Below are 25823 nucleotides of genomic sequence, written 5' to 3' on the forward strand. Positions count from 1 at the left end.
GGGTGCAATCAACAACTAAGCACGGCCTGGTGTGCGCCGCCCTGCCAGGTGAGCCACATTAGAGCAATCAAGGGTGGGCGTGCCGAGTAAACCTTTAAATGCATGCAGCAGTCATTTGACCCGTGTGCAACATACTGAGAGGACGGCAAACAAAGCACTTTTCCACTGTGAGGAAGACTTTGAACAAGACAGGCTATCGGTAAGCTCTTGAGTTCACATTTTGCTTTTGCAGATGTATCTGGGACTATGGAAGCTCAGTTGTGCAAATGTTTTACGCTTAGGGAAATAGTTGCTGCATTTAAGTTTAATTATATTGACAAAAATGAATGTTTAAGCTTGAATAAATTGTTTGTGCAGTTAGTGTTCCCACATATTTATGTTAATTAATATTAAAAATAGTTACCCCAAATCCTTGGGTGGATCGTAAAACTAGTGAATAAATGTTTGGTTTTGATTTAAAGAAAATAATTCTTTGTAAAGAAAATCCTTAGTTAAAGTCTATTAAAATGTTTGAACTCTAAAATGTATACTTTAAAATACAATTGTTTATAAAAAAGTGTTAATGCAAAGAAGACACATTTTGTATATTTAAGAACCACAGTTAAATTAACACAGTTGACCACATGGTAAATGGCTTTACTGAAGTGTATTTTGTTATTTCGTCTGTCTTTTGTGAATGGTTAATGGAATGTTCTTTATTTTTGTGTTGAAAGGTTTTTTACCTGCTGCTACCTACCAGCTATCAAACTAGTTGGTCTAAATAAAGTTGAGTGAAATTCAAAGTCTGGTCTTTTTCAAGTGTGGACACCTCACAGTCAGAGGAACACTTGACACTCACCGTGGACACACCGACTCGAAAACTGAACGCGAGATGGTCCTGAAGGAGTCCCCGGTGGCAAGGAACCTGGACAACAGTGTTTAAAATGAGTATTATGTGTACTGCAGTTACAAAATACATTATAGAAATTACAAAATTACAAAACATAAATCTTACATAAAACATTTTGTAATTATAAGGATAATTACATGATATATATTTGATATAATCTAGAACAATCTGCCGTGATCATAAACAAATATTCAACTATCCCAGAATTAAACCAGGTCTAAATGAAAAAAGGAGTGAGTATCACTACAAAGATTAACCCACATTGGTCCTAGTACAAGTTTGATATCAGCAAACACCGAGAGCATACCTATGACACCACAGCCATGCTATCATTCAAACACTGATAACAGCATAAATCGAATTAAATCGGGACTTGATGAGACCGTCTGAGTATCACTACAAATATTATGAAGTCGTCTCGTACCAGTTTGCTATCGGTAAACACCGAGAGCATTCACTGTTAGCATAGCACATCCATGTTAGTATACACTGCTAACATGGATGTGCTATGCTATCAGTAAACGCCGACAGCATTCACTGTTAGCATAGCACATCCATGTTAGCAGTGTATAAATGGATGGTTTAGCATATATTAGCGCAGGTATCAATAAAGGACTACCGTATTAAACACTTTTACTAACCTCAGGCAGATGGACAGGCGCTCTGCTGGTGGGATTGAGCGCCTGTAATTGGTGTCTAGGCGGGCAATTCTGGGACCGACGCGGGAAAGCAGGTCCTCAAACTGGCCGAGTGACAGACGATGATATCGCTGGAATCTGCCGTCATCCAGGCGCAGCTCCTGTAGCAAATGGTGAAACTCTTTATACAGTAAAGTTACAGCAGGATACAAATAACATCAGGCTGATCCTGCCACGATTTGTTCCCCCTGTCTAAATCACGGACAAACAGTATCCCACAGTTGTTTATGTTTTTAAACCCATTTTGCACAGGATCATTAGGCGGTCCATTGTCCCTCTCGGTGGGTTACTCCCACAGGGTTTAAATCTGGGATTCTCCACCATTTGACCCTAGAACCGAAGAAGCTTCTCAGATGAGAGGTGAAACGTCTTCAAGCAACTTAAAGAAGTCCAGACGGTTTTCTTTCCAAGCTTCTTAGGCTACGTCCACATGTACATGGGTATTTTTGAAAACGGAGATTTTCTGTTTTCGTTTTAAAAAATAATCCCGTCCACACGTAAAGGCAGAAATGAAGGAAAACGCTGCTAGGAACATGCCAAAGCAACAGGTGGCGATATATTCCTAACCGTGCAGAAATGTTGGCCAATCAGAAGTCTAGAAGCCTCGGTGGGAAAAAGCTGGGGCATAGAAGCAGAACCAAGTCGTATGTGTGGAGGGACAGTAACTGTGTGTGTATATGTAAGCATTTAAACACTGCAGAGAGTACAATTAACAGTAACAGTATTGTAGAAATTAATTTCACCGAAACAATAACGTGGCGCACAGTGTAATGTCAAAAAATGTGCACACCTTTGACGCTGCGTTTTCTGCGTTTTTCTCGTCCACATGTAAATGCAAAAACTGAGTTTTCAAAAATATCCACCCTGGCCAGAGTTTTTAAAAATCTCAGTTTTCAGTGACCAAAAACGCCGTTTACGTGTGGACGAAAGGTGCAAACGCATATGTGGACGTAGCCTTAGACTACGATGACCTGGATGACTGAGAACCTTCACAGACATCTTAAGAGTATAGGACAACTAAGGGTACAGAATGTGTGCAAACCTGTTGGCCAATTACAAAAAAAAAATGTTTCCTAAGGAATGGAATAGGCAATGAGAAATTTCTCATAAGGATTTAAAATATTTGAACTACCAGTGTGTAATACTGATAGGACATTTTTGTGTACACAACATTGTAACATATTTGAATAATATTAACAATTAAACAATAAATCAGGAAATAGAAAGCAGATAAGGTCAGTGAAATTGTTTGCATTATTTTATGTTTTCAGCTCCGAGTAAACAATTCCTTTTTTGAACCAGATGAGTACCAGATGTGCATCACAATTCTACAGTTTCTACAGTGGAATCAGTGTGGCTATCACTTTAAAGTCTCTTTGGGCTGGTTTGTGTTCTCAGCTTTTTGTTCAAACATAAAAACTAAAAGGGAGATTTTGTGTGTGTCCTCTTTGGGATAGGGATGTGTATTGGTGTGTCGAACTGTACCATATAAGTTTTAGATTACCTGGTATTTAACTGGTTAAAATGTGTTTCGGGTCATTTTACAGAGTACCGAGAAATAATTGGGACCTCCAGTTTGTTGCAATTCCACGATTACAGAAATTGTAATCAACAGTTTACTACATTTTTTCCCCCGATGCTCCATATTTTCTCATTTATGCAAACAAATGATAGAAAACACTTGGTATAAAAGTACAGTTCATTTACACCTCTTGCTGGTGGCAATATTCTAATTCAAAGTCACTGCTCTGTTGTTGCACACCATACTTCATACCAGGTGATGCTAATGATTTATAATGGCCACCAAGCTGCTTCTGCCATCTCTCATTAGTGCAAAGAAATGGAAAAAACAGTATCCTTCTATCCTTATTTAGCAGTGCCTACAATAAAATGCTTTGCCACAAAAGGAAATCCACCATCCATCCATTCGCTTCCGCTTCTCCTTTTCAGGGTCGCAGGGGGCGCTGGAGCCTATCCCAGCTGTCATAGGGCGAGAGGCGGGGTACACCCTGGACAGGTCGCCAGTCTGTCGCAGGGCGGAAATCCACCATAGATTACCATTTGCAAGGACTTAAGCATCAGCAAGAGAACATCAAACAGCAAGAACATCTGAAGATGAACGCTGTCCGAACTTCAAACTGGAATGACCGTGGCAGGAGCAAAAGGAAACAAAGTAAGAAACTAATGCAATACACTCACATAATGGTAAGTAATATATAAATGAAACCTCATTAGTACATGTTTGCTAAGCTAACAAGTTTGTTCAGGTGTTGCTAATGCTAGCACATGAAAAATATAAGGTGAAGAAAGTGGCATACTAATATTATATGTTAATTATGACTGGGTTACACACTTGGTGGTCCAGTCGATGCATTGGTCTGTTTTTGTCACCCTTAGCATTGTACTGTGTGCACAAATGCATTTCTGCTTACCAGTATTTTAGCTAACTAGCTCCATCCTCAACTCCCAGACAAACTGAATGGCCAGAGGCAAACATTTGTTTTCTATAAATTTACTGTGTGTTTGTGTGCGTGTTAGTGTGTTAATGCAAAGAAACTGCAGTAACACAGCTGTTGTTTGTTAATGTCTCATGATGTAATAATAACAAAATAACTTTTGTGTTTTTGAGATTCTGATCGGATGAGATTTATCCTCTCAATTTTCACTGACTTTGCTATGTGGCTCCCAAATATATCTTAATCTTATTAAATAAATCATCGTTATCTTCTAAGTCTGGGTCTGCTTTTGCACCGCACTCAACATCCCCCTTTTCATAGTCTGACCGTTCTCTCGTGAGGCAGTTTCTGTCTGAAAAGGTCTTAAATGGTGAAAGAAGGCAAGGCAAGGCAAGTTTATTTGTATAGCACAATTCAACAACAAGGTGATTCAAAGTGCTTTACAGAGACATTAGAAACAAGAACAAATAAAAAGCATGATTTAAAATTGAATAAAACAAGCAAATAAACTAACTAACTAATTAACAAACAAACAAACAACAGTATATAAAATCAAAACAGATAAAATCAGAACAGTAGATAAAATCAGTAGTTAAATGTAAGTTTTGAAATTTAAGCTTAAAGTGTGGATTTGGTGCTTTATTCAAATGCAGCTGAGAACAGGTGAGTCTTCAACCTGGATTTAAATAAACTGAGTGTTTCAGCTGATCTGAGGCTTTCTGGGAGTTTGTTCCAGATATAAGGAGCATAAAAGCTGAATGCAGCTTCTCCGTGTCTGGTTCTGACTCTGGGAACTGATAAAAGACCGGATCCAGATGACCTGAGGGATCTGGATGGTTCATACTGGGTCAGGAAAGAAAGAAGGAAAAGATAAACGAAAAATGCACAGTTAAAGGAAAAATATATCAGGGGAACCTGCTGTTGCTGTTATCTTTGATGAGACACCAGATACAGATCATGGCCCCTTTGAAAAAAGATGACTCTGAAAGAATCCTAGCATATCCTGCTCACCGTTTTCTTGGATGTAAACCACTTCACAGTTCCATTGTCAGTTGTCAAAAACACTTTAACAGTATGACATTCCCAATTGTCTTTGACAATACAACCTACATGCTGAAAGCATACTGGCAGTGTTGGGAGGTAACACATGTACTGGCATTACATATTTAAAATACAAAATATTAGTAACTGTATTCCATTACAGTTGCTGTTTAAAAAGGTGATAATTAGAATACTGTTACTTTGTTGAAATAAATGGATTACACAGTGGTCTTTTCCTGTTTCATATGTTAGGCTATCCCCTCTCTAATTTTGGCAATTTCATGCATTGCCGGAGACCCAAACAAAACACGCAATAAGAGGCTCTAATGTCCTGTTCATGTTGATGGCGTCAGTTACACAATGGACCCGGAGCCAGCACAACAGAGCCAGCAGCGCGCGAGCAGTAATGCATTTCTTACTTGGAAATTCCAACACCACTTCACATGTAAAGAAGAAAGGGATGGGCAAAATCTGGCTGTTGAATGCAAACTCTATATACAGTACAACCAAGCTGCTCTCAGCATCAAAAGACTCCACCTCCAACTTAAAGAAACATCTGGAAGTAAGTATTTAAAAACTAACATTAGCCTACTGCGGCTACCCTGTTTTAGTTGTGGTAGCTACCTGGGTTACGTCCCACTTCAGTATCTTCGATGCACTATTGTTGTGCACCGACTGCAGACGGTTAGACTTGATGGATAGCATTAACAACCTGTTAGCTGCAAATAATCATGTGCAGTTCTGAAAGCAGTCCATGAACTAACCTCGGCTAACGGCAGCTAACAATGTTAGCTCAGTGGCGAGTAACCTTCAGTAATAGTAATAAATCACACAGCAATAGTACATTCATGTAGTTGTAAAAAGCATGATAATATATTAAGTAATCCAAAGTATTCAGAATACGTTACTCTCATTGAGTAACTTAACGGAATATGTTACAAACTACATTTTGTGCCATGTATTCTGTAATCTGTAGTGGAATACATTTTAAAAGTAACCTTCCCAACACTACATACAGTGGCTTGCAAAAGTATTCGGCCCCCTTGAACTTTTCCACATTTTGTCACATTACAGCCACAAACATGAATCAATATCATTGGAATTCCTCGTGAAAGACCAACACAAAGTGATGTACATGTGAGAAGTGGAACGAAAATCATACATGATTCCAAATATTTTTTACAAATAAATAACTGAAAAGTGGGGTGGGGTACTTGTTTCTACAGTCAGTTCATATAACCTGCATAGCACATCATTGAATTTGATTGGGAGCGCCTTCTGCAAACCTTTTGCTGAGCTCAATGCATTCATGATGTAATTGAGTAAGATATTATTCTTAGCAGGGGGTAAAAAAGAAGGTACCTGTCTCATTCGGCAGACAATCTGGAAGGCTCTAAAGCACAGTGCAATGCACTGAAATTTTTAAGCATAAAACATAACAGTCAGTGGTATTACTTGTAAGGTTTCTAATGAAGTGCTATTTCAAACAGTTGAAGAAGGTTATATAGAAGAATGTAGGCACTGTTGGTGTGAGTTTATGTCCATATCAGAAATTTTAATACATAAGAAAAGAAAATGCAGATCATATGCAAGCTGTCTACTTTTTTCCCTCCTTTTCATCTATTTTGACAATTTAGATGGGACTTACTAAGAATTAAAAACACAAAATCTCTCACAAATCTTTAGAACATACAACCACAAAACCAATCATTTCTCAGAATTCTGGAGGAACTGAATAATGTAACCAGTAGTGGAATGAATTACTTTCTCTGGTGAGTAATTAAGTAACCTAGTGCATTAAGTTTCAGAAACTACTCGGTAATGTGTAATACATTACATTATTGGTTTTGAGTAACAAACATAACAGTGCTCTCATGTTAACAACACAACCATCTTATGGGCCAGATTGGACCCTTTAGTGGGCAAATTCTGACCCATGGACCATATATTTGACAAAAGCCTTCACACAAACCAAGCTGTGGATGGACATTGTTTTCACAAGTATAAAAAAGGCCTGTGTTGTGGTACAAGGACGCCACAAGATAAATCTAAGTGTGAGAAATTTGTTTAAGCACAACCCTAAAAGATGATTATACATTATGCCTGAACTGAAACACGCACATATTCTCTGCTGTCACTTCTAACTGCAGAGGCTGTTTCCTTCCACAAACCTCCATTTTTTGAGGAGATAATTACACACCCCATACACAAGACAGACGAGGAATGAAAATAAACTCTCTCTTTTCTTCCCACCGTCGATCAGCAGAACTGAGCTATTGGCTGATGGCACAGCCGAGGTGACAGATTGTACAAAGGAAAGGAAAGGAAGCCAAAACAAGAGAGACACTGTAACGGATAGGCAGGAAGAGAGAGAGAGAAGAGGAGGGATGAGACACGGATAGAAGGAGAGATAAGATTGGAAATGACGAGGTGACATGTGAGTAAGCAGGCTACATGAGAAAGAGGGGGAGATGGAGGCGATAAAAGGAGAAAAAGGTTGATATGGCAGGTGGATGGGACACGAAAGACATCTAAAAGAGAATAAGAAAAGAGACGAGAGAGCATGGGGTGATTGAGAAAAAGAAGAAATGGAAAACAAGCAGAAATAAATGAGGTGAAAAATGAAAAAGGTGAGGGAGAGAAAATGGGGGATGGGAATAAGGGAGAGACAAAGAAAGGATGCACAAGGAGAGAGAAGCAGGAAAAAACAGGAGCATATTTCATGTTTCTGACACACCTCATAACTCAGGTTGAGAATGCACCTGCACACCTGGCAGACAGAGATCAGAAACCAGGACAAAGAGTTTACATGTCAAAGTCTCTCGCTGGCAAGTTACTCAATCTGTTCTTCGTGTTACTGAAACTAAAATATGATGTTTCCAAGCACAAAAGCAGCATATTTAGAAAGATTAAAATATTTTGGGAAGAGGTCAGAGAGACATGTGAGAAGAATAGAATGTATAAGAGTTGAGAATTTTAAACTAGACTGAAAGCTATCGTGTGCTAGCTCGTTTTACTGTTTCAGTTCTGTGTGTGTTTTGCCGAAAATCCTCAGAAATGAATCAAAACAACAAGCAAGAAAAAAATGTGATTCTGAGAGGCATCTTACATGTGAGTCACGTGTTTTAGAAAAAAATCTGCATTCTTTATCCAGAGTGCTTGGAATTGATGGCTCTATCCGGTCGTTCAGTGATGACGTGACGAATCCTATTTCCGGGCCTAAAGTAGTGTGCGTTTAATATGGCTTTTATGTTGTTAACATGTTTAATGTTTCGTATTTTCTTCTATTTAATCTCAAAAAGCTCCTAAAACAGTCAGTGATCACTGTTGACCTCCCTCGGCTGTTATTACCGCTAATCATTTATTTAAGCTCAGTTTTTAAAACCTTACCATGTAACTACAGCACAGCCCATGCAGCAGTATATGAATGACTAACCCCGTATTGTTGATGGATTGTCTCAGTTGTCCTCCTGACTGAAGTTTAGTCCTTTTACAGCATCCTGCCATGCGATTACATTTGTTCCTGACCACCGAGAACACTCACGTTAACTTTTATCGAGTGGAAAAAAAGTTAGCTTGTTTAAATTATGCTAACATAGCTGTGTCGCTAGCGGTCACGTAGCACATCATTATATACCAGCTAGCCAAACTTCAGTAACCCTACAAACGTCACTGCTGTTTAGTTTTCTGTCTTCATTTATGTTGAAAGTGATAACAGAGCTGTACGTTTTAATTTGTTTCCAAAACCCCGCAGTCAGGACATGCTATATTGTATTTAGATAGAAGCTAGCGAGCTAACTTCCTGCTAATTTCTAACTCCGTTAAATGTCATAAATTCCGTTTTCATGGATTCCTGGATGTTAAACTCAATTGTTACACCTGGTAGAGCAGAACGCTGATCATTTTATTAAAGATGAAAGACTTTAGACAGTTTTTCAACTCTCAGTAATGCCATAGTGATCATTGGATATATGGACCTGCAGCGGAGTTTAGGCCCAGACACGGCTAGTGACGTCAGACTGAACGATCGGATTGTGGTATAGCATCATTTTGCTCCCACTTCTTTCTTTGATCTGAGCGTTCACATTCTGATGGCTGCGGTAATTCATTGGTTTCATGAGGTCAAATATTTTGTGAATGATGTGCCTTGACTACCACAATCACCAAAGCCGAACGCTTCAACTTATCAGAATGATACTTTGGGGAATTTTGACCCTCATTTCAATCAGGTTGAGTGCTGGTCTTTGACTGAGTCACTGCAGCATATTTCTTTTCTTTTTCAGCCTTTCTTTTGCATATTTACTAGTATGGTTGGGGTCATTCTTCAGCTGCATGACTCAGTTTTGGCTGTTGGACAATTAGCCTCACGTTTGACTTTAGAATACTTTATTATTCAGAAGTGTTCATGGTTGACTCAATGACTGGGTGATGCCCAGATCCTATAGCTGCAAAACAAGCCCAAACCATCACCCATCCATCACTGTGCTTGACAGCTGGTAAAATTTGGTCATTCCAGGCATTGCCGGAAACCCAAACAAAACACATAATAAGAGGCTCTGACCGGAAATCTGACAGTGCAATGCAAACTCTGTTTACCAGCAACCCAACTGGTTTTAGCGTCAAAAGAAACATCTGGAAGTAAGTTCTTTTTTTAAAAGCATACAGCAACTACATTGTTTTAGTTGTGGTAGCTACCTGGGTTACGTCTCTCTTCAGTATTTTTGAGGTACTATTGCTGTGTGATTTATTACGATTACCAAAGGCTGCATTACAACCTGCTAGCTGCGAATAATCATGTGCAGTTCTGAAAGCAATACCAACTAGATTTTTACTAGAAAGAAAACATATTACTGATACAGAAATAGTTTTCTATATGAGATCACTGCAAAAAGTGCAGCTTTACCTAATGTCCACCCTACTGTTACTCATTTTATATTAAGATTTAAAAATCTAGTTGGTATTGCTTTCAGAACCGCACATGATTATTTGCAGCTAACAGGTTGTTAATGCTATCCATCAAGTCTAATAGTCTGCAGTCCATGAACTAACCTCGGCTAACGTCAGCTAACATTGTTAGCTCGGTGGCGAGTAACCTTCAGTAATAGTAATAAATCACACATCAATAGTACATTCATGTAGTTATAAAAAGGATGACAACATATCAAGTAATCCAAAGTACTAAGAATACATTAGTCATATTGAGTAACTTAACGGAATATGTTACAAACTACATTTAGAGGCATGTAGTCTGTAATCTTTAAAAGTAACCTTCCCAACACTGATTATGGACAAACATTTCCATTTTGGTCTTATCTCCCAAGGACGTTGGCCTGTAACAGTGCATACTCATAAAACTGTCAATGAATTGATTGCATGAATGTTTTATACACAAAGTCATTATTTATCAATATTTTCACATCTGGATGTGTTCATCCTTTATGAACACACTTAGAACTCCCTATGATCATGCATATGAACAAAACATCTTTAAAACCAATATTACTACTACTGATTATTATTATTATTTTCTTTTAGTCATTATTTAATGCATCACAAAATCCTCAGAACAACATTACATTGCAGGTTAAAAAACTTTAACCTTAATTTAAACATATTCTAGTATTCTGTATCTCATTTTATCTTTAATCATCTTTCATTGCAGGCAGGGAGCACGAGCCCGCTGATTTAGAATAAGTTTGATTTACTAACGAACGCATAGTGTTAAATATTTAAAAAAAACATCTTTTCACATGACTTGTGAAGCCAAATTTCCCTTTAAGCTACTACTATAAACACCTTAAGTTATTTGTTACCCTATTTTTGTCCACGCATACTTTCAAACTTTGAACTTTAAACATATTTGTGCCACCTTTAAAGCATGCTTAACATTCACTGTTAACTTGAATGAAATAGAAGAGGAGTCAAACAAACACAGATGTGAAAATGCAAGAGTACAAATGAGAGCAAAACGCATGCTGGAAAAGCAGTGAAGCATGGAAGAAAATGAAAAAATGGGAGAAAGATAAGGGAAAATGACTGAAATGAAGAGAGCTAATTCAAGTATTGGAGAGCAAAGATGAAAAAAGGTTTCATCGCACTCTCATGGTCAGATGTGGTGGTGAAAATAGGGCTAGGTGAGATGAAGAAGACATAAGGTAAGGACAAATGACAGACTGCAAAGGAGGGATGGGTGGAGGACCCAAAGACAGCTATTGTCACCCCACCTGCCTGTGATGGTAGGATTTCCGGCACTAGTGGTGTTGTTTTCTCTCCTTTATGTGGTTTACAGCCCCCAGGATATGTGGAGGCATTGGGATATCTTTACACACTTCCTGTACCGCACAAAGCTGCCTACCGTTGCTCTGCAGATCACAAGATAATCCCAACAGAGACCAAGAAACAAGAGACCCTGGTGAGGCGTCACGTCACACCCGACACTGCTTTAAACATGTCACATACAAAATAGCCTTAATCATACTGTAGCTGTTTTCATGTCTGTTTTCATATCCACTGATTGTTCTGCGGCGATTGCTTGTAAGAGTTAAGGATAACTATGTGCTGAACAGAAAAACCTTGAGGCAGGTGGACTGCTGTCAGCCAAGAGCAAGGCTCCAGACTAACCAAAATTTGTTGAAGACTAAGAAAATAGAGCTTGGTGTGATGAAGCTCCAGTTCTGCTGAGGCGTCAGAATATGTCACAATCTTGTGTCAGCAGTGTGATCCACTGACCCAGCCTGGCTGGTGTAACCAGTCCAGGATTCTGCTGGCAGTGTCACATTATGAGGACTGTTTTAAAGACAGTCAACCATAGTTCAGATCCTTCATTCTGATTACTGCTGCTGAACATGTGCTTTGCATACTATGTTGGTGGTACAACTTCTATCAGACAATCACTGCATCACAAAGCAAAAGTCAGCTTAAACTGCTTGCTTAACTGCTTAAATGTGCTTATGAATAAGAGGATTGATTGAAGGCAGTGGCGTCCTTAATCACCTGATCTCCATCCTGGCTGGGACATGGCAGAATGGGGGATGATGATGAATTATTGTTTTCGTTTTTTGTTTCTTTTGTTGTACAATATACAATAATGATACAATTTTATTTAAACAGTCAATCTACAAAAAATGCACAAATAATAGTGAAAAGCGATGCTTAATGGTTACATTTGCCACTAAAGCACAGACTTAGAGACGTCACCTACTAAACCTGCTTCCTTGAGGTTTATTACCAATTGTAAATACCTGACCCATCACTGTGATTTGTACTTAAGAGTAAAATGGCCTTCTTTGGCCATTAGAAGACAGGGGCATTGGTACACTTTTATTTACAAAGCTATGCTAGGATTGCTGCCTCCTTATATTTGTACTTTGGTCACAAGGACAAATAGTGGTTCTTACTCCTTGCGCTCAAATGATCAGCTGCTGTTGTCTGTTCCCCTTGTCCGCACAGAGCTGGGTAAGAAAGCCTTTGTCCACTCTGCACCTTTTTCGTGGAACATGTTACAGAAAGACTGGAAACTGACTGAACTGTTGTCTTTAAATGTTTTTAAAACTAAACTCAAAGGCCTACAGGCTGCCTCAATAATGTGTAATTGTTTTGTGTAATTTTAACTTTGTTTGTTTGTATGTATTTGTCTTGAAATGTGCTGCCTCTTGGCCAGGACTCCCTTGAAAAAGAGGTCTTTGATCTCAACGGGACATTCCTGGTTAAATAAAGGTTAAATAAAAAAAACTAAATGGCAGAGAAGGATTAAGATCTCTGTCTAAACAAATAAATAAATCTGGGTAAATTCCCAGATGATTAAACATGCAACTATTTTGCTGGCAATAACTGAAATGAGTAAAGAAACTCAACAGCCTATTTATGCAAGATAATTCCTCATTTTATTGGGGGTGTTATATTGGTTGGGTCTGATTATTGGGGGGGTCATAACCCCCCTGGAAATTACGCCCCTGGATACAACATAGTGAGGACAGGAGTTTTGAGAAGGTGTCAATATTGTACTTTGTTGCTGTTGCTGTCATATTCAGTGTAAATATTGCTTGGATCAAAGGATGGTGTGATGCAGTCTTTTTGTTTTAGAGAGCATGTAGATTGAGAAGCTCACTGATGAGTCTTTTATCAAACTAGCTTCTGCTGAAAAGTGTCTCAGATACGTATTTGTTTGCATTATTGTTGCAGATGTCATATTAATGAGATGAAAACGGTTTGTTAGGTTTGTGGCAGCTTAATAAAATATCACGAATGAAATACTTGTTTGGATTTGGCACATCCTTCGAACCTCTAAGTCTCACTACCAGGAAACAAACCCAGAAAGGCATTGCACTGCTACAGCAAAAGTCTCTTGAATTGTGCAGGTCACTAGTTAGAAGCCAGCACCGTGATACTTTGTCTAATTTGATTCAATATAAGCAACAGCAGACTTGAATTACAGGGTGAAAATCCCGAAGACTTTCCAATCCAATAATATGTACCATAACACCCTCATCTGCTGGCAGGAAACCTGCCTCTTGGGCCTCTTCAGTCACCATGAGAGAGCATCACTTCACTGAATCTGTAGACATTTCTCAGCCTTCCTCTTTCTCAGCTGACTGACGCATTTGTGGAGCTGAATAATGACACTTGTTGGCTGCACAAAAGCAGCTGGTAGCTTCTGTTGCCAACGATGACAAGCAGAATCGCCTTACTCCGGCTGGAACAATGGAGGGCTGCGTTGATACGGTATTGTGTGTCAGTGTTATCTGTGGCTCAGCCCCGTGAAGATTTGTTCCACCACAAATAAGATTTTATTTCTTGAGAAGCCCCCATGCAACAAAGAAGTGGCTGAAATGCCTCCCTTTACTCCTGGAGGTCCAGAGGATGAACACAAACAAAGCCCTCAGGATCACAGAGTCACAGCTGTTTGTGAAGTGCGGGTCTTATGAGGCTTAAAGACAAAATCCAACTTAAAACACGAGTCACCTATGTTGCTCCTGTGATCCACAAAGCGTAGCGGTGATCTTCCTGTCCCTGATCGGGGAATTTTGAGACACACGCAACCCCTTCATAAAGCAGCAGTGTCTGTGGTGACAGACAGTGAGACAAATCTAGCACCTGCTCCACTAAAAACAAACACCATGCTTGTACTCACGGTAATCCTACACTTCTGTGCTGTTTAGCTCCTCGTTTTAACTTCATAATGACATGACTAGGACACAGTAGATGATTTTTTTTTTCTTATTTGGACAGTTTGGTGGCCTCACAGCAAGAATGCCCTGGATGGATATTCTGTTGTTGGGAATCCTGATGGCATGCATACATTATTAATGTTATTAGCATTTGGTAGGTGTTTCTTCTTATGTTGATTAGGTTTAAATGAAACCCTTTTTGATGGCATGGCAACTGATTTTGTTTTCAAAAAATAATTAAAATAGTAAATATTGACTGAGTGTAATGCTTTATTCAGCCACTTGGGGGCAGCATAAAGAGTTGGACAGCACTTTGTGACATTAAAGCATTAATACTTTTTTTTTTTTTTACCCTTTTTGGGTTTGGTTTTTTTTTTTAACGCTCCACTGGACTAGGCACTTACCAAGTGTTTGATCTGAACATCTTTCCCTTCCGTGGTTTATGAGTGATAATTGTGAAATTCACAAAAACTAGGCATAAAGATCAAGAGATGAAATAGCTGTGCAATAAAGCTTTCCTCTGATTTTGTGTAGGTTAAACTTGGAAAACTTTCAGTTTGGTTGTTCCCTTCATGCTTGTTTGCTCAGCTTTGGTACTAATTCTTTTTTCAAAAGCATTTGCATCACCTCTCTTAGGTAAGGCCATCTAAAATGCAGCCTTAAACAACATTACGCATAAAGGACTAAAATCATCTACATGACACCCCCTGTGCAACTGATGATGTGACAGCAGGACAGCCCTAAACCCTCACAGACTTCAAGAAAGTGCTCATCAAAGTCTTTAAGTCTATGATTGTGGACAGTGGAACACATAAATGACCAGTTACTGCCAGCAATCTTGGTTAACAAGACTGTATTCAAAGACTTTGGGTGCATTGCGCAGGCACAGATGTCTGCTATTCAATGCTAAACATCAGTACTAGTACAATATTAGGATTTCACCGATATAAACAAGAGACTTCTTTGGATGTATGTACACTCTGATAGAAGTCAGATAACTGCATTAAAAACAATTCAAAACATGGTGGAGAGGTGCAATCCCATGATTGAGATTAGTGGAGATGAATGGTGGCAGACAGCTGCAGCTACAACCAACTGTGTCAGGATCCATCTGTCTGCCAAAGCAGCCATCCTCTTAACTTGAAGCCTCACGTTGAAATGGGTATGTTTAAAAAAAATTATATCTTGTAATGTGTAAGTGGAAAATTGGTAATTTTTCTACCTGACTGTAACATGCCGATGTCTGCTGTGAACTCTCGATTTGTAACAACTTTATAGTTGAGCGTCTGTGTGGATTGACTCACTTTTGTTTGCAGCTCCATGATCTGTTTTTGACACTTCTACACTGGCTTCATTTGTCAGGTCCAAAGGTTAACAACTTGGACTTAACGTAAGTCAGGATGAGAGATAAAGAAATACAAACAACATGTATACATCATGTTTTTCTTTTCTTGAGGTGTGACTGGCAAATCTTCTTCTGCGGTTCCTTAAACAGGTAGTGACAGAGGATAGACTCATGATGTTAACCTTTTTGAATTGTATTTTCATATCCCATGTTATCACCTAACCTAGGTTAGTCTCTAACACAGTCTGATATTACTTGTAATTAAACTAAGCTCTATCTTTAACCACATCTTAACCCAAAAAAGAATTAGAAGAGCTCGGGAACAAAAAGTCCTCTCTTCTTAAGCTTTGAATGGCAAATTTATCTCCCTAACTAAAAAGGTACAAGAACACACACACATACAACAACTGCAGAGTTTACTATAGCTGTCTACCACCAGCACTTCAGGAGTAAATCAATAACATCTACTGTGTCCTAGAACACACACACAGACACACACACACAGAATTCAAAACCCAGACCCCCCTCCCTGTGACCAAACAACAGGTGATCAGCTGCAAATGGGTGAAGTGAAGTAGGTAGGGGGAGGGGGGAATAAGACCATTCATCACCACGGGGGCTGCCACCGTCTCCCTTCTCTGCAAAGGAACACGCTGTAGCAGACATCTCCATTTAAAAGCACTCGATCAGCAGCTAAACAAACTCAGGCCCCTCAGGTCACGCAGCCGGGGCCACACAACTGGGTTTGAAGCTTGGTAGAAGTGCAGCGCAGCCTCCTATTAGGGCGAAGTTCAAAGGAGAAGCACACACAGACACACACACACACACGTTCTCAATCACTGGCAGCAAAGCAGAGTGGACTGAAGTGAGGTCAGCAGATCAAACAGTACCTGTGGGCTGTTAAGCAAACAGAGTCACCATGCGATCTTTAATAATCTACAATTTGTGGTTTGTTTTTGCACAAACTTCACATAGTTTATTTGTTTTGGGATTTATTATTCTTATATAATTATAAGATATATATGAGTATGCATGAACTAGAGCTTTAAGAAGACTCAAAATTTTAAATAAACTGGAATTATTAGTGTTGTACGCCACATCCCCATTGAGGTCCTGATGAAGGCTCTTAGGGTCCTGTTTATATATATATATATATATATATATATATATATATATATATATATATATATATATATATATATATATATATATATATATATATATATATATATATAACACCCAGCACGCCCCTGCGGGCGGTTTATCCTTCAAGCTCGGGTCCTCTACCAGAGGCCTGGGAGCTTGAGGGTCCTGCGCAGTATCTTAGCTGTTCCCAGGACTGCGCTCTTCTGGACAGAGATCTCCGATGTTGTTCCCGGGATCTGCTGGAGCCACTCGCCTAGCTTGGGAGTCACTGCACCTAGTGCTCCGATTACCACAGGGACCACCGTTACCTTCACCCTCCACATCCTCTCGAGCTCTTCTCTGAGCCCTTGGTATTTCTCCAGCTTCTCGTGTTCCTTCTTCCTGATGTTGCTGTCATTCGGAACCGCTACATCGATCACTACGGCCGTCTTCTTATGTTTGTCTACCACCACTATGTCCGGTTGGTTAGCCACCACCATTTTGTCCGTCTGTATCTGGAAGTCCCACAGGATCTTAGCTCGGTCATTCTCCACCACCCTAGGGGGCATCTCCCATTTTGACCTCGGCACTTCCAGGCCATATTCGGCACAGATGTTCCTGTACACTATGCCGGCCACTTGGTTATGGCGTTCCATGTATGCCTTGCCTGCTAGCATCTTGCACCCTGCTGTTATGTGCTGGATTGTCTCTGGGGCATCTTTACACAGCCTGCACCTGGGGTCTTGCCTGGTGTGATAGACCCCAGCCTCTATGGATCTTGTGCTCAGAGCTTGTTCTTGTGCTGCCATGATTAGTGCCTCTGTGCTGTCTTTCAGTCCAGCTTTGTCCAGCCACTGGTAGGATTTCTGGATATCAGCCACCTCCTCTATCTGCCGGTGGTACATACCGTGCAGGGGTCTGTCCTTCCATGATGGTTCCTCGTCTCCCTCCTCTTTCTTGGGTTTCTGCTGCCTGAGGTATTCACTGAGCACTCGGTCAGTTGGGGCCATCTTCCCAATGTATTCTTGGATGTTTGTTGTCTCATCCTGGACTGTGGTGCTGACACTCACCAGTCCCCGGCCCCCTTCCTTCCGCTTAGCGTACAGCCTCAGGGTGCTGGACTTGGGGTGAAACCCTCCATGCATGGTAAGGAGCATTCTTGTCTTTATGTCAGTGGCTTCTATCTCCTCCTTTGGCCAGCCTATTACCCCAGCAGGGTACCTGATCACGGGCAGGGCGTAGGTGTTGATAGCCTGGATCTTGTTCTTACCATTCAGCTGACTCCTCAGGACTTGCCTGACCCTCTGCAGGTACTTGGTGGTTGCAGCTTTCCTAGCGGCCTCTTCATGGTTCCCATTCGCCTGCGGGATCCCCAAGTACTTGTAACTGTCCTCTATGTCTGCAATGTTGCCTTCTGGTAGTTCAATCCCCTCAGTTCTGACTACCTTCCCTCTCTTTGTTGCCATCCGACTACACTATATATATATATATATATATATATATATATATATATATATATATATATATATATATATATATATATATATATATATGTATGTATAAAGGCTTCATATATATATATATATATATATATATATATATATATATATATATATATATATATATATATATATATATATATATATATATATATATATATATATATATATAAGGCTTCATATATATATACGAAGGCTCTTAGGGTCCTGTTGATCTTGATATACAGGACCCTAAGAGCCTTCATCAGGACCTCAATGGGGATGTGGCGTACAACACTAGAGGCCAACTCCAAGCCCATAGCACAAGTCACCCTCAAGTGTGGGATCTCCCCAGGGGATGCTCTGTCCCCACTGCTGTTCTGCATAGGCCTGAACCCCCTCAGTGAGATCATTAACAAGACTGGCTATGGATACCGACTATGGAACGGAGCAGTTGTCAGCCACCTCCCGTACATGGATGACATCAAGCTGTATGTCAAGAGTGAATGAGACATCGATTCACTGATCCACACCACCAGGATATACAGCAATGACATCGGGATGTCATTCGGGCTGGAGAAGTGTAGTCGGATGATAACAAAGAGAGGGAAGGTAGTCAGAATTGAGGGGATCGAGCTACCAGAAGGCAACATTGCAGACATAGAGGACAGTTACAAGTACCTGGGGATCCCGTAGGCGAATGGGAACCATGAAGAGGCCGCTAGAAAAGCTGCAACCACCAAGTACCTGCAGAGGGTCAGGCAAGTCCTGAGGAGTCAGCTGAATGGTAAGAACAAGAGCCAGGCTATCAACACCTACGCCCTGCCCGTGATCAGGTACCCAGCTGGTATAATAAGTTGGTCAAAGGAGGCGATAGAAGCCACTGACGTAAAGACAAGAAAGCTCCTTACCATGCATGGAGGGTTTCACCCCAAGTCCAGCACCCTGAGGCTGTACGCTAAGTGGAAGGAAGGGGGCCGGGGACTGGTGAGTGTCAGCACCACAGTCCAGGATGAGACAACAAACATCCAAGAATACATTGGGAAGACGGCCCCAACTGACCGAGTGCTCAGTGAATACCTCAGGCAGCAGAAACCCAAGAAAGAGGAGGGAGACGAGGAACCATCATGGAAGGACAGGCCCCTGCACGGTATGTACCACCGGCAGATAGAGGAGGTGGCTGATATCCAGAAATCCTACCAGTGGCTGGACAAAGCTGGACTGAAAGACAGCACAGAGGCACTAATCATGGCAGCACAAGAACAAGCTCTGAGTACAAGATCCATAGAGGCTGGGGTCTATCACACCAGGCAAGACCCCAGGTGCAGGCTGCGTAAAGATGCCCCTGAGACAATCCAGCACATAACAGCAGGGTGCAAGATGCTAGCAGGCAAGGCATACATGGAACGCCATAACCAAGTGGCCGGCATAGTGTACAGGAACATCTGTGCCGAATATGGCCTGGAAGTGCCGAGGTCAAAATGGGAGATGCCCCCTAGGGTGGTGGAGAATGACCGAGCTAAGATCCTGTGGGACTTCCAGATACAGACGGACAAAATGGTGGTGGCTAACCAACCGGACATAGTGGTGGTAGACAAACATAAGAAGACGGCCGTAGTGATCGATGTAGCGGTTCCGAATGACAGCAACATCAGGAAGAAGGAACACGAGAAGCTGGAGAAATACCAAGGGCTCAGAGAAGAGCTCGAGAGGATGTGGAGGGTGAAGGTAACGGTGGTCCCCGTGGTAATCGAAGCACTAGGTGCGGTGACTCCCAAGCTAGGCGAGTGGCTCCAGCAGATCCCGGGAACAACATCGGAGATCTCTGTCCAGAAGAGCGCAGTCCTGGGAACAGCTAAGATACTGCGCAGGACCCTCAAGCTCCCAGGCCTCTGGTAGAGGACCCGAGCTTGAAGGATAAACCGCCCGCAGGGGTGAGCTGGGTGTTTTGTTTTGTTTTTTATATATATATATATATATATATATATATGTATGTCATGAAATGAAAACATACAAGACATACAAGAACCTCAACAATGTGCTAAACCACAGCTTTTACATAATTTTTCAATTGTTTTCTATTGATGAAATCAATAATATATTAGACATGGTTGCTAATCAACAGTAGAGATGGGCGGATTGATCCAAATATGACACTAACACTTGTATCGGATCAATACTATTGTGATGGTATCAATACTTTGTTTCTACCCTCTAACTTCAGTATGTAGCCCGGGGAATTGTTTTAAATAACAGGGTTTTTTTGGAAATAAAACAAAAAGGTTCAGACATTTATTTTTTAACTATTAAGCCTTTATTTTTTATAGCTTTAAAGACATTTAAACAACAAAGGTTGGCCCAAAGTGCTTCAGAGACAGACACATTTACATTCCTGGTTTCCTAAAAGCTGAAAAAAGTTGTGTTTTATTGTGTTGAGTAATGATTAGATAAAGTAAAAAATGACAGCGATAACGTGGTCATGAAAATGCAAACTGATGATGATTCATATCATAAGTGATGACACACTGTTGTCCCCTACATAAGCTGCCTTTGGTATCGGAAGTACTGGCCCTGTGTGTACTTGGTATCAGACTGATACCAAATCTTGCGATATCGCACAGCCCTAATCAACAGAAAGTACCTGAAATGTCTTTGTACATTTAAAACTAAGGAAACTTATCACAGAGAGCTGGCAGTGTGATGAAACTATTTCAGATTTAATAGGAAAGGACCATGTGAAGGGCAAACTGAGGACTTTATAGTCATTTCAATATCTGTATTGTGTGTGTGTGTGTGTGTGTGTGTGTGTGTGTGTGTGTGTGTGTGTGTGTGTGTGTGTGTGTGTATTTAAAGTTGATACATTAGGATCCAGATTTACTAACATACATATTGCTAGAGCACAAAAGAAAAGTACTGTCTGTATCCACAAAGAGAACACACTGGCAAGACTGAGAGGTGGAAACTCGGTTTTGCGACTGACCCTGAGTTTCTTTCTCAAGGTGCAAAATTATCAACGTTTATGACACCCAATTTACTGATAAGTATACTGAAACTTTTGTAAATCGCCCATAAAATTAACCACACCTATGAGCACTATTTGGGGTAAATTAGTGTCACAGCTTTTCAGTTATCTTCAAAAGCACCTGCTGTGTAAACATGATATCGTGGATATCTCGTGACGCTTTCAAATTTGATGTCTCCAAGGTGTTAAGTCTGAATTTCTCAGTTGTCCCTGGACAGCAGGACAACAGATTTGAAGGCTTACTTAAAACATAACATGAATACATGTAAGGCTCGCATCATGTATACATTTATGCTTTCACAGAAGGACACACAGTCTCTGGTAGCTTTAATCCTGAGTGCGCTGTTAGCAGGTTTGTTGAGTTAGTGAAGGGCAGCAAATTAGCTTCCCCGGCAGGATATGCAATGATGAATAAGACGACAAAAGAATGAGGCATTAGATGTACGAACAGAATAGTCTGTGGGAAACAAGAAAAAATAGATAATATATATATTTGTACAGAGGATGTTATTAATGTTTTAAAGATACATCTGCATTATAAGTGTTTCGCCTCTATACATAACATCGCAGTTCTATTTTACACCTTGTAAATCAGTTGGGACCAACAAGCTGTGAACTGAGAGGTGAGACTGGCCGTCTGCGACTTGACATGTAAGCCAAAGGCCAACAACCTCTTGACCTCTGAGCTCCACATGAGGCGAGCCAAGTGCTGCCCACTTAACCTCAACGGCTTCCAAAGAAAGACATTCCCATGAAAATAAACTACACGACGAAAAAGAAATTGTGCCCTGTGTCGGGGCTTTTTAAAGATTTTATTAACATCCACCTGGGGGTGCTACAGACATTAGCTTAATGGCATTTCCAGCCTGGTGCAGCCATGCTGTGGTGAGCTGATCTCTCTAATTACTGTACAGTGAGGGGCGGGGGTGGTGGGGAATTGGTACGGGGGCAAATCTGCGTCCAGGCTCAATCTCATAAGTGCAGGCTGGAGCTGCAGCAGGCCTAATGTGTGTTTATGCTTGTTCACGAGAGGTTATGATTACCGGCGACAGTGGCGTCACGGAGGGAAACACAGTCAGCAGGTGCAGACAGGGCAGAGGGTGACCGACAAACACAAGTCTGGGAGATGTAACAAGCATCTAAATGTCCAGCTGTATCGTAAATGTTAAACCCTGCAGCTGCTAATAATGGGAACGGTGGATGCTGGTTTCGTTGCCCTGTTTAAACAAATTGCTCTGCAAGACTGCGGGGCAGACTTTGTTTTCTACACTCAAAGGCAGAAGCAGCTTATTAGACCATTTAATCATAGCAGAACCACTCGCAAATTGATGGATGCGCCTTCGAAATTGCTGTTATCGGTATTAACACTGTTCACCCCACCTTGAATCATCAGCCTTGCAGCAATTGCAATGTGCAGCGCTAGTTTGTTCCTGACATATTCCAGTGAGGATTACTGAAATTAAGCATTCTAGTAATTCGAGGTTAAGCATTTAGCGTGCAACACTTGTAACTTGAGAGAGTGAAATCAGGCTTATGGCAGGGGGGGGGCTATAACATCCACCGCACGTAGGCACATGCAGTGCCAGTCAGTAAGCCCATACTGCCCGTGGGCTACTTCAGTTGTGTGGCACACCTATGTAGCTGACGCCTAAAGCCTGGATTTACCAAACATCTAAGTCGCAGAGTCAACAGACCTATTGCTCTGCTCAGTCTATGTTCTGATCCACCTTGTTTCACATCCCAGTGGGCGGGGCTATGCCCAGAGATCTGTGAGGGCGCGAGTTTCCATGAGGAAAAAAAGCCTTTTTGTCCCTGAAGCATCAGCATGTCTGGAATGAAAAACGTGTTTTCAGTCTTACCTTCATGTATTATTGAGTATTTTATCTATGAAACATTCAGAGGAAGCAACTCTTTTTATGTTTTTATGTAACGCTGACTTTGAATACAAGATGTTGTGTAGTATGTTGTTGACACTGACAAACTAAGGTCATTCTCATAAATGAAAGGAAAAGGAAAGCTTTCAAGAAATAGCAGTTTCAAGGAATGTAGGAAACACTGGATAGCTGTGGATAGTGGAAACAACTAGAAGAATCCAAATTAAAGTGTGAGTGAGAAGAAATATTGCAATGCATGAAGCCCAACTTTAATCCACAAGCTTGAGGTGGTCTGTGTACTGCTGTGCTAGCATCATGCTTTTACAATTACAATTAGTGTCATTCCTTTTAGCAGTGGTGTCAAAAATGAAATGCAAGCAATGCTTTTGCAGTAGCTAACAGTCAAAAAACAACATAGAACTAAGAGATGTGTTTGGAAACACTTCAAGGTCTCAGTTGAAGAAAAAAAAGTACAATTTTTATTAAAAATTCAACAAGTGTGTGATGATTGTTGCCATAACTGAGCAGCCCTACCGTGTCCTACATGTGAGAAAGGAGAATAGTAGAAAATATCCCAACCCGACTCTCCCTCAGCTGCCTGCAGTTTATGTGCAAAAAAGGCCTTAAGTTAAAAATCTGCCTTGTTAAAAGTCTATTTAAAGATTCCAGAGATAAAAGATAGAGATCTTTATATAAAATCAAAGACCTGAAAGGATTCAACAACAAGTATTTTCAAAGGATAAAGGTATGACAAAGTACAGGTTTGGTTTTTTTTCGGTTTTGCACGCTCATGTTGACCATGAACTATATTCCTAAATGTGACAAGAAGCAAAGTCAACAGGAGCTATTCTCTGCTAAAATCTACTTGTGTTGTTTTAAAGCAACAATCGCTTAGTTACCATGAAAATAGTGCCTATAAATGCTTCCCATTCTTCACATTGTCGTTTTATAGGTGTTTTAAGTAAATGAAAAGCTTCTTCCAACTCTGCTCTCAGTTACGCACATGTCATTTGCTGACCTTATTACAGTTGCAGGCCTTGAGTGTCTACAGTTACTCCCCCAAGTGTTGTGCAGAACTCTCTCTCTGTCTGTGTGTGTGTGTGTGTGTGTGTGTGTGTGTGTGTGTGTGTGTGTGTGTGTGTGTGTGTGTGTGTGTGTGTGTGTGTGTGTGTGTGTGTGTGTGTGTAGTGACCGCTTCATGTCATGTGCAAACACAAAACATGCTAACATGATTTAAAGCAGTGTAACATAACCTTTCCTCTACATCATCGTCCTCTCGCCAGGCGTCCCTCTGTAAACCTACATGATAACCCCCCACCACCACCACCATAGTCATATAGACGACCTCTACACCGTCTACAACCACGACTGCCTACATCACCACACCCCTCAGCACATGCATGCAACTTGCATTCCTCTGGATTCTTGATCTGCAGCATGGCCAGATCACGTCTGGACATGTCCTCTGGTTACCTCCTTCACTGCAGCACAGCCCACTGAGCACTGAGCTGCGGTTACTACGATGCTGTCCACAGTATGTGAATATGCTCAGCTGACAGAACTCACTATGCGTTATATCAATATCTCTATTTTTTGTCAGTTTAGTAACTTTTATGAGTGTGATTTGTATTCATTATCTCCCTTTGAGTATGTGGATATTTTGCTGTCTGTATTCATTCAACACTGATGACTTCAATTTAGAATGTAAATAAACTGTGGAACGGCACAAGTTCCTCTATGACCCGATGCTTTTATACATGTCTATCCAACACCAAAGAATCAAAAGAAATTGGGGAGAATGTTAACAATTCCAACAGGACTTGTAATCAAATATGGAAACTGTATTTCAACATCTATTCAATAGGTTGGCACAGAATTTGGTATTCAGATCCCCTCTGGGATAAATTGCATTATTTTTGATATGATTTCATATAGTCATTGCACATCTGCTTGTGGACACTTATCTTTTACTTGTTTGCTTGGAAATGACTTCAGTTTCTCACCATAAGAGGAAACAAACAGAGGTCATTGAAACATGTCTGTAAAAGTCATTCAGCCGCAGCGTGCCTTTCTGTGAAAATCGGATTCAGTTTTCACAGGAAAGAAGAAAGACGCAATAAAAATGATGGGAACGACAACTAAACGTCTATGAACTGCAGGATCATAGACCCACCTTGCTAGTACCAGGTTGGACAGATGTTTGCCTGGTTTAGTTCCTCATGGCATAGATAATGTTTTAAAAAATGTTTAAAGAGGAAGGTAAATGTTATGACTTTATACTGTTTTACCAGTTCAGTTTTTATTCATCCACTTGAGTCTTGGAATCGAGGTAGGTATCGTGATTGTATATGAAGTCAACTGTAATTTGGTGCCTCCTTCTGTCCGCCCTTATGTTGAACTCACACATATATAGCCGGCATTAATCTCTTTATCTAACTCTCGATAAGCCACGCAAGTTAAAAGGAAATTTCACCATAGCTCTCCTTTAAGACTGTTGTGTTGTAACTGTAGTTGTGTTGTCATCACCACTGATCAGGGAGGTTTTGCAACATAAGGGTGCACATTCCTGTCACATCTGGCTTGTAGTACTGAACAATGAACAAGCAGAGCACAATATCATGTAACGTGCAAAAGCCACGGCACAAGCAAACTCACAAAGACAATAGAAAACACCACCACAGAGCTATTGACTGGGAAAGGGAAAATCTACAGGTTTTTGATTAGGAAG

General features: G+C 40.6%; 1 pseudogene across 1 annotated transcript in view; it reads right to left on the reverse strand.

The window, feature by feature from the left end:
- Positions 1 to 24431, reverse strand: part of LOC308389626 — a 50972-nt pseudogene extending 26541 nt beyond the window's left edge. Inside the window, exons 1-2 of the transcript in view lie at positions 24349 to 24431; positions 839 to 904 (exon numbers count right to left, since the gene is read on the reverse strand). The product of the transcript in view is annotated as an uncharacterized misc_RNA (transcript). The remainder of the gene's footprint in view (positions 1 to 838; positions 905 to 24348) is intronic.
- Between the last annotated feature and the right edge of the window lie 1392 nt (positions 24432 to 25823).

The sequence above is a fragment of the Rhamphochromis sp. 'chilingali' genome (assembly GCF_963969265.1).
Source record: "Rhamphochromis sp. 'chilingali' genome assembly, chromosome: 21".
Classification (NCBI taxonomy): domain Eukaryota; kingdom Metazoa; phylum Chordata; class Actinopteri; order Cichliformes; family Cichlidae; genus Rhamphochromis; species Rhamphochromis sp. 'chilingali'.